Source organism: Elephas maximus, chromosome 22, assembly GCF_024166365.1.
Source record: "Elephas maximus indicus isolate mEleMax1 chromosome 22, mEleMax1 primary haplotype, whole genome shotgun sequence".
In the NCBI taxonomy this organism is placed as follows: Eukaryota; Metazoa; Chordata; class Mammalia; order Proboscidea; family Elephantidae; genus Elephas; species Elephas maximus.
The window spans coordinates 9,536,755-9,549,810 of NC_064840.1; the positions used below are offsets into that span (position 1 = coordinate 9,536,755).

Here is a 13,056-nt window from a genome sequence, read left to right on the forward strand (position 1 = left end):
ATTGGGAATGGGATCTCTGTGGTACACACTTAAACCGCTACATGGCTGAAGGGAGCAGGAGAATTTGGGCTACGGTCAGGCAGTGGGTCTGGAGGTGCAGGCTGTCCAGCCAGGGAAGGAGAATGGGGAAGGCAAGGTCCTTGCCTTCTGACCCGCCTGTTATGTGGTTGGTGAGAGGAAATAAGAGGCAGGGACGTCTTCCCTATCTGCCTGAGCCCTGAGGCTCTGCGTGTGCTCTAGGCATGTTCTCTCTCCCTTTGTCCTTTCTTCCTGCTCTCCCAGAAGCCAGTTGGATTTGCCCAAATAATTATCATAATTGCCACCAGGCATGGAGCAGAGGCAGGAGGCCAGGCCATGTACTGGGCACTCCTCACATGGGGTCTCAGGAGCTTTTATGACTCATGCCGGTTTTCCAGATGAGGAAACTGAGGTTCAGAGAGGTGAAGTCAACTTGCTGGAGGTCACACAGCTTCCCTGTCCCTTATTCTCTTCTCTGACACATTGTTTGGAGTTCCTATTTCCTACCGCAGCTATGTCTCCAGCTTTCCTCCACAGGGCTGTTCCGCTGTGGGGAGGGTTTGTGAGCCAAGCTTGAATTGTCCAGGAGCCCTGGCCAGAGGAAGTTGGGGGGCAGCAAAGATCTTGGCCTCAAGGGCCAAACCTCTTTTCTAAAATAAACAGTGTTAAATCCTAGAAGTAGGATCTTCCCATCTATCAGGCAGAGCCCAGCACCACCTGGGGTCCTTCGCTGGGACCCTTCCTGTCACTTCCCAGGGCCCCATCTGTCTTTCAAAGCACACAGAGCCGGCCCTGTGCAAACCCTGTCCTGGTTCTCCTGCATCCAGGAGATGGATTAGACAGTGGGGCCCACGGACCTATGTGCACATCCAGGACCACAAGGGTGGCTGGCCTTGTAGCAAGACCCACATTGCCCTGGACAGAGACTGAGGGTCTTGGATGCTCAGGTGCCTGTCTCGGGTGAGACGTTGCTTTATCATCCAAGGCTGCAGACAAGCTCCATCACCTCCCCACGGTATCCTATTTTGATTTTGGGGGAGTCTCCCCCCATTGCTCACAGGCTGACTCCCCAAGTCCTATGGCGAATCCAAAGTCAGTGAGAGGCCATGGGGAGCTGGAGGGAAGTAAGAGAGCCTGGATCTTTCTTTTTGGCTTTATTTATTTATTAGAAACCAACTAATGTAGTATAAATACTTAGAGCAAGGCACCAGGCAGCAGAGAGAGCTTACAAATGGTTTTAATCACAGCAGCACTAACTCATACATATGAATGTGTCTACTCCGGCCTGACCTGGGGGGCCCCCCAGATAAATAAGACGGACTCCTCCTTGCAAGGGGTTCACCAGGAGAGATGACCACCCATGGCCGTGCAAGGTGGCCGTGCTCTACAGCAGGGGATACCACATTCTGCAGACGCTCAGAGCCAGGAGCTGAGAAGGAGCTGCCGGAGACCCTTTGTGGCAGATCTTGAAGGATGAGATTGCCAGACACAGGGAACAATGTGGACATTGGCACAGAAGATGAGAATGGAGGCACTGGGGAGTCATGAGTCATCGTATCAGGGGTGGAGGTGAGCTTGGAGCTGTTTGTGGATGTCAGATCAGGCCAGGCCTCCTGGGCCACCACAGAGTTTGGACTTTTTCTGGAGGCTCAGGGTAAAGATTTAGAAGTTAATTCTAAGAGCTACAGGAAGCCACTGAGGAGTTCAGGCCAAAGCAGAGTGACGGAATCCAACTTGCCTTTTTCAAGGAGCCTCCAGTCAGCATGGGAAGGAGGGCTGTAGGGGTAAGAGCAGAGTTAGGGGGCTATTTCAGAGGGACACTCAAGAGGCCCCAGGGGAGGATGCCACGGCTGCTGTGGGCCACCTGCTGACATTTCTCTTGCCCATCCCACATTTCTGTGCCTGCAGAGTCTCAGTTTGTAACATGGTGGTATGTGAACAGTTGGGGGACATCAGGAGCCAACCTGTACCCCAGCCCCAGAGCAGAGCTGGCAGGAACGAGAGGCCAGTGCTGCTTCCCTCCCCCTAGCCCGGACTTACTTGGGTGTCCCTTTTTTCAAAGGTTTCTCTGTGCAAGTCCAGAGGGGAGGACTGTGGCCCAAACTGGAGGTATCGGACCTGGCTGGCATGAGCTGCTCGTTCTTTCAGCCACCCAGCAACCACATATTGGGCTTCTGCTGAGCCCGGTGTGGGGAGACCGCGGGGAACCCTCAGAGAGCTGTTAGAACCAGCCTGGGTGGGACAAGCTCTCCAGGATGTGGGGGGCCGGGGCCGGGGGAGCAGGAGAGGCTTTTAGTGCAGGCTGGGGAAGGAGAAGGCCACCACATTAGTGGGCTGATGAAGGCAGGGACTGGGCTGCCCATTCCACGTGGGGTCCCCAGGCTCCCAGCCATACAGAATGACCTGACTCTGACAGATAGCCAGGCACGGTCCAGGCAAAGGGAGACAAGCAGGTGCTGTAGCGATGGCACAGCATGGACAGAGGCTGGGAGGCCGGCTTTGGGAATCACCTGTTCAGAGTGGTGGGGCATCAAGGAAGGCTGGGTGTGGCATGGGCTAGAGGCTGTGCTCCGTTAATAAGGTCTAGGCCTCTCAGCCTATCAAAGTGGCTCATCTTGCTTTCCCAAACAGGGTTTGTCTTCTCTCTTAAGTCCAGGCCACTGCTGAGAGGTGTGAGGTGAGAACCAGTTTGCCAGCAGGGCGAGTGGTGGGGTGGAGAACAGCACCCCAGTGCATACCGAGGCCCTCCGTTTTTCGGGGCAGACCCTCCATATGAGGGCCGTCTTCCTGTGCACTGCGTTCCTCTTGTATTACAGGACTGAACCCAGAACGGATCCTGACTGGAGGAAATGGAATTCTCATGGGCAAGCTTAGGGTGTCTCTAGCCAGATTTGGGGCTCCCAGTCTCTCTAACCACCCAACTTCATTACAAGTGGTGTAAATCAGAGCCAGGTGGCTGGCGGGTCTGCGAGTCAGTGCCTGTTGGGAAGGGTGGTCTCCCGGCTCAGGGAGTGAGGCTCTGGGACCCCATGCCCCTCGCTGCCCAGCACGGTGGCCCAGCAGGCGTGGTACCGTCTGGCTGGATAGAGAGCCAAAGAGGTAATGCTAATGTCTTTTAAAATTAGAATGAAAATGTTTATTGCAGAGAGCAGAACCTGCGTCAGTGCGGAGTCCTGTGGGAAGGGGACTGGTTTATCGCAGCCTTTCGGTTTTATTTTTGCACATTCGCTTTTTATTTGCTGGTGGTGCAGCTGACGGGCCCTCAGAGTGGCTCAGGCTGCCAGGCCTGGGTGAGGGGTTGGTGGAGCACTCATGTCTGGACATTCCTGGGACCTTGGGGGTCTTCGGAGAGAAGGCAGGAGCCATTCAGGTGAGTGCCCTCAGGATGTGAGGCCCCCATCCCCAGGTATGGCCATCAGCGGTTTGGTTGAGATGACTTCAGAGTGTGAGAGCAGGAGTGGGTGACGGTGTGTGTGTGTGTCCTTTGCCTGTGTGTGTCCAGCCTAGTGTGTGTGAGGCATGTGTGGCTCTCTGTGTGGCTCATGGCTTTGGGAGTTGGCCATGTGCGGACCGGGTATGGATCTGTGCTGCTTCCTTTGTGTCTTTGTCAGGTGTGTCTTTGTGTCTTTCTGCATCTGTCTGTGTGTCTTTGGGACGCGCCCATGGTTATGGCTGGCTGTGGGTCTGGGTGTGTTTCTTTGGGGTTCACTGTGTCTTTCTCTGTCTGTGCATGGCTGTGCATGAGCATCCTGGGAGGTGCACTGCTGCGTGACTGGGTCTGTGTGGGTGTGTACACCTGTGTGTGTGAGCGTATGTGTGTGCATTGTATGTTGTGTGAGAACGTGTTTTACCTTAGAGCATGGCGAGCATGTGTGTGAGTGTACATGAGCACGTATCGTGTAAGAGTATGTTGAATGTGCGTTGCATGTTGAGTGCATGTTGTATGTGAGTGTGTTGAATGTGTATTGCACATGTCGAGTGCGTTATGCCTGTGAGTGCTTGTATGTGAACGTGTTGTGTGTGAGAGCACGTGTGTGTGCATTGTAATATGTGAGAGCATGTTATGTGTGTTGTGTGTGAGAGCCTGTTGAGCACGTTACATGTGTGAGTGTGTGTAGGGGGCTCGGTCATCCTTTTGCACTTAGAGCCCCCAGCAGACTCTTCTTGGGAATCTCTGCCCGACAGTGCCCCCTTGGCCCTTGAGAACACAAGGCTCCCGCCAGGGCCCACCCACTCCCTGACCTGGCAGAGGTGGTGACTCAGGAGGCTCTCTGTTCCTTGGGGGGTTGCAGCCGTTTCAACCCATTCCTCTCCAGCCTGCAAGCGTTTGCCTAGCTTTACCTTCTGTAGCTTAGATGTTAAAAAAGAATGGGGTTTTTGTTTGTTTGTTTTGGAACCCTGGTGGTACAGTGGTTAAGAGCTCAGCTGCTAACCAAAAGGTCAGCAGTTCGAATCCACCTTCTGCTCCTTGGAAATCCTGTGGGGCAGATCTTTTCTGTCCTGTAGGGCTGCCATGAGTCGCAATCAACTCAACGGCAACGGCTTTGGTTTTTTTCTGGTATAGTGTCGCTTTGCGTCAGAATCAACTTGATGGCAACAGGATTAATATGCATTTTCAAGATGCACCGCTTCGGAGATGGGAACTCCTGATTGACCATTGCTGATCTGGCCTGGAGGAGGCCGGCATTTCCGGACTGGTTCCTGGACTGACCCATCCAGGGAGGGGCAACCTTCCAGTTAGGTTGTACAGGGCTCTGACCACAGCCCTGGGGCTGAGCAGGGCTCCCAGCGGCCTCACTGAAGCGCCCTGAACCCTGCCACCTGCAGGGCATGTTCTGGCCACAATGGCTTCTCTAGGGCAGAAAACCCATGGCCCGCAGGGAGCCTGGTGGATGTTGGGCTTCTGCAGGGGCTGACATGATTCCTGGCCCATCAGGCTTACCTGCACAATGGGGCGGCCGGGTGAGGGAGTCAGATTTTACAAAATAGAAACCAAGTGTTATGCAAAATGTGGTACAATCAGGAAGCGGTTTCAATTGCAGATCAGAGCTAGGCTGCAAATGCTGTGTGGCCTTCCGTATGTTACTGAGCTTCTCTGAGCTTTAGTCTTCTCCCCTGCACAGTGGGAATAGTGACTGCCAACCTCAGGGTTATCTTACTGCTCTCACTCATTACCTTGTGGGGCTTTCTAGAACCTGGCAGATTTACCCAAGCGAGACAACCTGCATCCAAACCCCGGAGCCAGTATGTCCTAGCTATGTATGATCTCAGGCAAATCATTTAGTCTGTGCCTCAGTTTCCTTACTTATAAAATAGGGCTTTTTTTCTTTTTTTTTTATTAATAGTATCTACTGCTTGGGATGTTGTGGGGGTTAAGTTCCTTACTTTATATAAAAGGTTATAGTAAATGCTATAGAACCTGAGCTATTACTGTTATTTCTGGAATGCCTGAACCCAGATTAAAACACCTGTCAGCATACAATGTCATCCTCTTTTTTTTTTTAGCATGGTTTATAACCCACTCTTTCTGTAGCCTTGATCTTGGCCCACTCTGTGCCACCAGCACTTCCTCTGTGCCAGGCTCCTGGTGGGGCGTGCCTGGGTGTCGTGGCATGAATTCTCAGGTGGGTGGTCTGCATGGGTGGTCTGGGCCCTGCCTGGGGTCCACCCACCACAGTGAATACTGTGCCCATCTCCCCTCCAACTGCTTGGTGAGGCAGGCACAGCCTCGGGTTATGTCACTTTGGACAGCAGCCAGGGGAGGGAGCCAACCAGAGAGAGAGCCACCTGGCAGTCCTCCCTGCCACAGGCAGATTCTGCCAGACAGGGCGGTAGTGGCTGTGGGCCCCCAAAAACATTTTGTGCACTTGTCAAAAGCCAACTGACCCCTTGGCATTGGTGGCAGACAGCAGAGGGGAGGGCAGCATGGTGTTTCCCCTGAGCCTGGTACCACGCTGCGCCCCCAAGCCCACCCCACCTCAGACATGTAGGGACATTGAGGACGAAACACTCATAGGCTAGCTGGGCAAAGCCCTTTATGTGGGCCAGGCCCTGGGCTAGACATTTCCCACGTGTGTATCTTATCTAGTCCTTGTAGAAACCCTTTGAAGTGGGTCCTACCACTTATTCCTATTTGGCAGAGAAGAAAGCTGAGGCCTGGAAACATTTTGGAGTTCAGGTGGTTTGGAGTTCCCAGTTCTGGGTGGTTCTTCCCCTTGCTGGATGACTTTGGACAACTTACCTAACCTCTCTGAACCTCCATTTCCCCACCCATAGTGTTGTAGCAAGCATTCTATGGGACAGTGTAGCTAAAACATTTAGCCTGGTACCAGGCACATAGCAAGCGCTCAAAAAAAGTGTTGCTGCTGCTGCTGCTGTTATTCTTGTTTTTACGTCTTTTTGCAAGGGGGCTTTCTTTACCAGTTATCAGGCGAGCTTTGGAGCTGATGCCTTGATGTCTATAGGGAGGAACTATTTTTAGGAGGAGAAAAACATTTTACTGGTGATGCATAGGTTTGTGAGTTTCCCACCTGAGGGGGACACTGTGCTCATCTTGAAGGTCTTATCAGCTTGTAGGGGCAGAGCTTCTTCTATTTCATGGAAAAGAAACTCTCTTTGTTTTTTGCCCCTGTGCCCAGTTCTATAACCATTTGGATGTTTTGAACAAAAGGTTTGGTGTGCAGTAGTTGTTCAGTAAATGCTTGTTGGGTAGAAGGATCACACTCCTGAGCCCACTACAGCTGATGGGAGTGATTGGGTTCAGGCACAACCCTGGTGACTTCCCATGGGAAGAAGACCCTGATTTGGGCATCTACCACTCAGCACTTGGGGCACCTGGGACACCTCCTCGAGTTAATCACTTGGGGGTCAGTGGTGGCTGGATGAATTGAAGTTGCTAGGAAACTGAGATGCTGTCCTACAACTTGAAAGCCAGGGGAATGGGTGTAAGGCAGTGAATATGTCTCTGGGAACAGCAGAGCAGTATTGATAATGGCTCACAGTCAGTGAGTACTCACCAAGTGCAAGGGCCTTTTCCTAAATGTGCTGTGTGAATTATTTCATTTTACAGACAAGGAACCCCAATGCATAGAGAGGTGAAGCAATTTGTCCTATATTACACAGCCAGCGAGAGCAGAGCTGGGATTTGAACTCTAGAAAGCCTGGCTCCTGAAGTGGACTCTGTAGTTAAATAGGTTTCCCCCAAAATTGATGTCTACCCAAAACCTCAGAACATGACCTTATTTGCAAATAGGGTCTTTGTAGATGTGATTAGAAGAGAGACATGTATGCACATTGGCTATGGGTAGAACTTCATTCATTCATTCAGTAAATATTTCTGCTGAGTGCCAGGATGCAAGGAGACACCCTGTGGCATCAAATGAAGGAGAAAGAGCACTGGCTGACAGGTGAATCTCAAGATTGACGTTTCAGCAACTGTGTCACAGAGGGGGAATCTGGGGCCACTCTCTACTATAATGGGCTCTTTGGTTGTATGTGAGAGAAACTCAACTCGAACCAACTTCTTTAAAAAGAGATTTTAAGCAATAACAACCACAACAACAAAATAGCCCAATCATAAAATGGGCAAAGGACTTGAAGACATTTCACCAAAGAGGACTCACATGGGCACCAAATACATGAAAAGATGCTCAATGTCAGTAGTCATCAGAGAGATGCAAATCAAAACCACAGGGAGATACCATTTCACTCCCACTAGGATGGCTAAGATAAAAACAAAAACAGAAAATAACAAATATTCGCAAGGGTGTGGGGAAATTGAAACCCTTGTCCATTGCTGGTGGGAATTCAAAGCGGTACAGCTGTTGTGGAGAACAGTGTGGCGGCTCCTCAAAAACCTGAAAATAGAGCTACCATATGGGCCGCCCAGCAACTCCACTCCTAGGTATGTACCGAAAAGACTTGAGGGCAGAGACTCAAATAGTGACTTCTACACCAGTGCTCAATGCAGCACTATTCACAATAGCTGAACAGTAGAAACAGCCTAGATGCCCATGAACAGATGAATGGATAAACAAAATGTAGTGCATACATACAACGGAATACTATTCAGCCAGTAGAATAAATGAAGTCTTGATACATGCTACAATATGGATGGAGCTTGAAGACATTACGCTGAACGAAGCAAGTCATTCACTAAAGGACAAGTATTATATGACCTTAACTTAGATAAGAAGACAAGAAAGGGGGTAGGGAGGGATTTTATTGGCTCACATGACTGAAAGTTCCAGGTTCTGATTTCAGGCAAGGCTGTATCCAGCCACTCATCTCCAGGCTCGGCTTTCCTCTTTGTGGGTGGGCTTTGTTTTCAGCTAGGTTTCTCCCCCAGGAGGAGGGGGAGAGGTTGCTGGACACACCAAAAAACCCAGATGTCTAATTTCTCCACCCTGCTTTGTCTTGTTTCCTCCTACTTTCTTAAGCCACGTCCTCACCATTCCCGCGATGCTCAGTGCTCATTCAGGACTCCATATGCTTGCCCAAGCTATTCTGACCACCTGGAGGGCTCTTCTTTCTCTCTTTTATCTATGCCGAGCCTACCTGCCCCGGCATCCCTGTTGTGTGACCTCGAGCAAGCTTAGCCTCTCCAAGCCTCAGTTTGTCCCTCTGTAACTTCCTCATCAGGTTGTGGCAATTAAATGAGAATCAGGTTAGCCTGGTGGTTAAGAGCCTGTATTAGTTTCCTAGAGCTGCTGCAGCAAAATTTCACAAAAGTGGTGGCTTAAAACAACAGAAATTTATTCTCTCATAGTCGTGGAGGTCAGAAGTCTAAAATCAAGGTATCAGAATGGCTACACTCCCTCTGAAGGCGCTGGTGGAACATTTTTCCCTGTCTCTTCCAGCTTCTGGTGGCTCCTGAAATTCTTGATGTTCCTCACCTGGTAGCTGTATCACTCTAATCTCTGACACCATCTTCACATGCCATCTTCCCTGTGTGTGTGTCTGTGTGTCCTCTCCTCTTCTTACAAGGACACTAGTCATTGGGTTTAGGGCCCCCCAATCCAGAATGGCCTTCTCTTAACTAATTTCAAAATAAGGTCATGTTCTGAGGTTCTGGATAGACATGGGTTTTGGGGGAACACTATTCAACTCCCTACAGCATCCACTTTAGGTGCCAGGCTTTCCGGGATTTTTCAGATCCCAGCTCTGCTCTCTCTGGCTGTGTGATAGAGGACAAATTGCTTCACCTCTCTGTGCATCAGTTCCTTGTCTGTAAAATGAGATAATTCACACATTTAGGAAAGGGCCTTGCACTCGGTGAGTGCTCATTGACTGTGACCCATTATCAGTATTGCTCTGGTGTTCCCAGGGTCACCAAGTAGGAAGATTATAAACTACATTCCTATTTAAAAGAGAAGGAAACAGCAGCCCAGTGAGCTTGAGACACCCCCCAAGGTCACACAGCAATTAGAGGGTCAGAATGGCCCCTACGCCCATTACCTTGACCCAGTTTTCTTTGCTTGACATCTTGGCCATCCGTTTTGGGACCTCCCCAGGCTGGCAGCTCCTTGTGGCCCTCAGGGAGTGTTAATACTTCCTGAGAAGAAAGGAATGGAACAGGCAGTGTGGCTTTCCCAGAGAATGAACGGGATGTCAGCCTCGGTGGCTGTATGTCTCCTGACCAGGGTTTACTGCCATGTCTCTGTGGCCCTCTGTCTTCTAAGTAGCACCCTTGGCCAAGCTGCTTGGTGTGTGGGGCTCATCGCTGCCCACAAAGCAGTCCCAGGTCATTTCTCCAGAGAAGATACGCAAATGGCCAGCAAGAGCATGGCAAGATGTTCACCGTCGTAGTCATCAGGGAAATGCAAATCAAAACAACAGCAAGATACCACTTCACCCCCACTGTGGCTAAAATGAAAGGCAGATAAGTGTTGGCGAGGATATGAAGAGTCGAAACCCTCATCCATTGCTGGAATGCGGAATGGCACTGCGCTTGTGGAAGACAGTTTGGTGGTTCCTCAATAGGTTAAGCAGAACTACCATGGGACCCAGCAATTCTACTCCTAGATAAAGACCCGAAAGACTTGAAAGCAGGTATTTGAACAAATATGTGTACAGACGTGTTCATGGTAGCATTATTCACAGTTGCCAAATGTGGAAACAACCCAAATCCCCATCAAATGATGAATGAACAAATGTGATACGTTCATACAGAGGTCCTTGAGTGGTGCAAGTGGTTTGTAACTGTCTGCTAACCTAAAGGTTGGTGGTTCAAACTCACCCAGCAGTGCCGTGGAAGAAAAGTCTGCCAATCTGCTTCTGTAAAGATTACACATGGGGTCGCCACAAGTCAGAAGACTCAATGGCAATGGCTTTGGGTTTTGTTTTGTTTTGTTTTTTAAATATCCATACAGTGGAATGTTATTCAGCCACAAAAAGGAATGAAGTTCTGATACATGCTACAACTTGGATGAACCTTGAAAACACTATGCTAACTGAAAGAAGCCAGGCACAAAACGCCACGTAGCGTATGATTCCATTTATATGAAATGCCCAGAAGAGGCAAATCCACAGAGACAGAAGGCAGGCTGGTGGGTAACAGGGTCTAGGGGAAGGGGGCATGGAGACTGAATGCTTAATGAGTACAGGTTTTCTTTTTGGAATGCTGAAAATATTTCATAACAAGATAGAGCTGGTATCTGTACATTATGAACGTATTAAATGCCACTGATTTTTTTTCAAATGATTAATTTTATGTAATATGAATTTCATCTCAATAAATGGATAATGACCTGCACGCTGTGCTGGGGTCAAGGCATCCCCTGGGCTCAGGGCCTGGGCAGGGCAGGGCAGTGCCCGCTGCCCCTCCATGCTGCTCCTGGGCCCTTCCTTGCAAAGATACGGCATCTGCGTCTTTCCCTGGGCAGCCTTATTTATTTCCACCTCCTCAGAAATATTTGGGGGTGATTAAAAGGAAATGTTCTTTTAACTGTAATGAAATGGGGTTTGGGGGTTTTGGAATGATCAGCTGGGGCCTCGGGAGCCTGATGCCCGTTGATTTGATAACTGAGTTGATCGGCAACACGTATTGATTTCTTCTCCTAGGAAGGGGCTGACTGGAAGAGGTGACTCAGCAAAGGGGAGATGTTTTGAAATTCAGGAGAGGGCTACTGTGGGGAGCCAGGAAGCTGCGCGCGCGTGTGTGTGTGTGTTTGTGTGTGTGTGTACGTGTATACACATGCGCACTGCTCTGCCTCTCCCTCCAGGGCCTACAACTCACAACCCCAAGAAGATGGCAAATGCGAATTCCTACGTTTTCAGCCTTCTTTTTCTGACACACTGGGGACTTCGGAGTCACACAGACCTGAGTTTGGAGCTGCCTCTGTCACCTCCTGGCTAGGTGACCTCATGCAAGCAGCTTCATCTCTCTGTGACTAGGTTTCCTCATTTATAAAGAGGGGAGAACAGCGTTACTATTAATGGTCATTCATGGCAGCCCTGCCTGCAGTGATCATTACGTTCATACCTAATAATTACTATTAACTGATGGTAGATGGACAAAGTGCCCTGGGAGCACCGTGGAAGGGGTGACGGATTTTAACTGAGGCAGTCCTGGAAGACTTCGAAGAGAAGGCCTGAAATGACAACACTTTCAACACATCGCAGGAGGCAAGCAGAAGTAGGAAACCCTTTCCTGTTCTGGGAATTTGTAGGTCCAAAGGCAGGGAGGTCTGGAAGCCTCTGGCGAGGTAGAGGAATGGCTGCTGCCCAGTATTGCCAGGAGGGGAGAAGGGAACGGGGACGAGCCAAGGATGGTGAGAGGTGAGGATGTGGCAGGAGAGGAGTTGTTGGGTTTTGTTCAGCTCAGTTGAAATGGTGGATGGACAAGCTCTTTGGGAGCACGGCCCAAATGGCCACAAAATGGTTTCGTTTGAAATTCCAGGAGCAACTATAATATAGAACGCTGCCTCTCATTTGTTGAGCGCTAGCTACGTGCCAGGCATCGGGCAAAATGTTTACTTATATCATCTCATTGAAGCCGTGCCTTTCCCCCTGTTTTCTTGACGCTCTTTGTAACATCTACTGCTGCACCCAGTGTATAGTTTTCCATGACAGTCGCTTCATCCCTCTGACTCATGCCCAACACCTGGTGAGACCTAGGGCGACCTTCTCGCTCTCTGGCTAAGCCCATGGACCTCTTACAACCTGTTCACGTGACGTGGGTTGTACAAATACTCAGGCCCACCCAATGTTCTCCTTCATAGAAACAGTTTTTTGGCAGACATTCTTCCTCAAGATTCTCTGCCTAATTCAATCAGCGAACATGTCATGTAGCCATCACTTACAATTCTCATTCCTGTGCTCCTAGCTAAATTCCTTTGTTGCCTCGAGGAGTTTCAGGGCACTGCAGGCTTCACCTGGGCAGCGCCTGGCCCCACAGCCCCCGCTGGATTTACCATGTCTTCCTGGCTCAGGGAGGTTTAGAATTATAGGGCCATCTGGCCTGGCAGGGTACATGCCCATTCTCTGAGGGTGCAGGGAGTGAAAAGGTGTAGGACAGGACTTGCATGCTACACTGAGGAAGCAAACCCTTGAAATTAAAAATGCATGCATATGAAAGCAAATAAATGATGTTATACACAGAACCCCTTTGTGCCAAGCAGTGCCAAGAGAAAGGCAAGGAGGTATAGAAGCATCTAGCAAGATGAGGGGGCAGCTGCTGTGCAGTATGGCTGGAAGGGGGACAGTGCTGGGCTGGGACAAAGGCGATATAGGGGTGTCCAAGGCAGGGGGTTCCCTACCCCTGGGAGCTTACCTAGGCAGACAGACATCCTGCACACAGTTCAGTCCACACACTTTAAGGCTTAAATTCAATTCCAGGAATCCTCGTCAAACCCCTCTTCCCTCTTCCCAGCTGTTTCGCTTATGCCCAGTGTCATGGAGAAGTCACTGATTATGGAAGGTTCCAGAAGGGGAGACATGAAAGGGGCCTTAGATGGGCATAACAGCCACCATTTATCAAACACTTGCTGTCTTAGCTGGACACTTTCCAGCCACATTGCTCAGTGACCCTCAGAGTAC

General features: G+C 50.1%; 1 protein-coding gene across 2 annotated transcripts in view; it reads left to right on the forward strand.

Annotated features, from left to right (window-relative positions):
• Positions 1 to 13,056, forward strand: part of CUX2 (cut like homeobox 2) — a 276,654-nt gene that overhangs the window by 64,194 nt on the left and 199,404 nt on the right. The window lies entirely within an intron of this gene.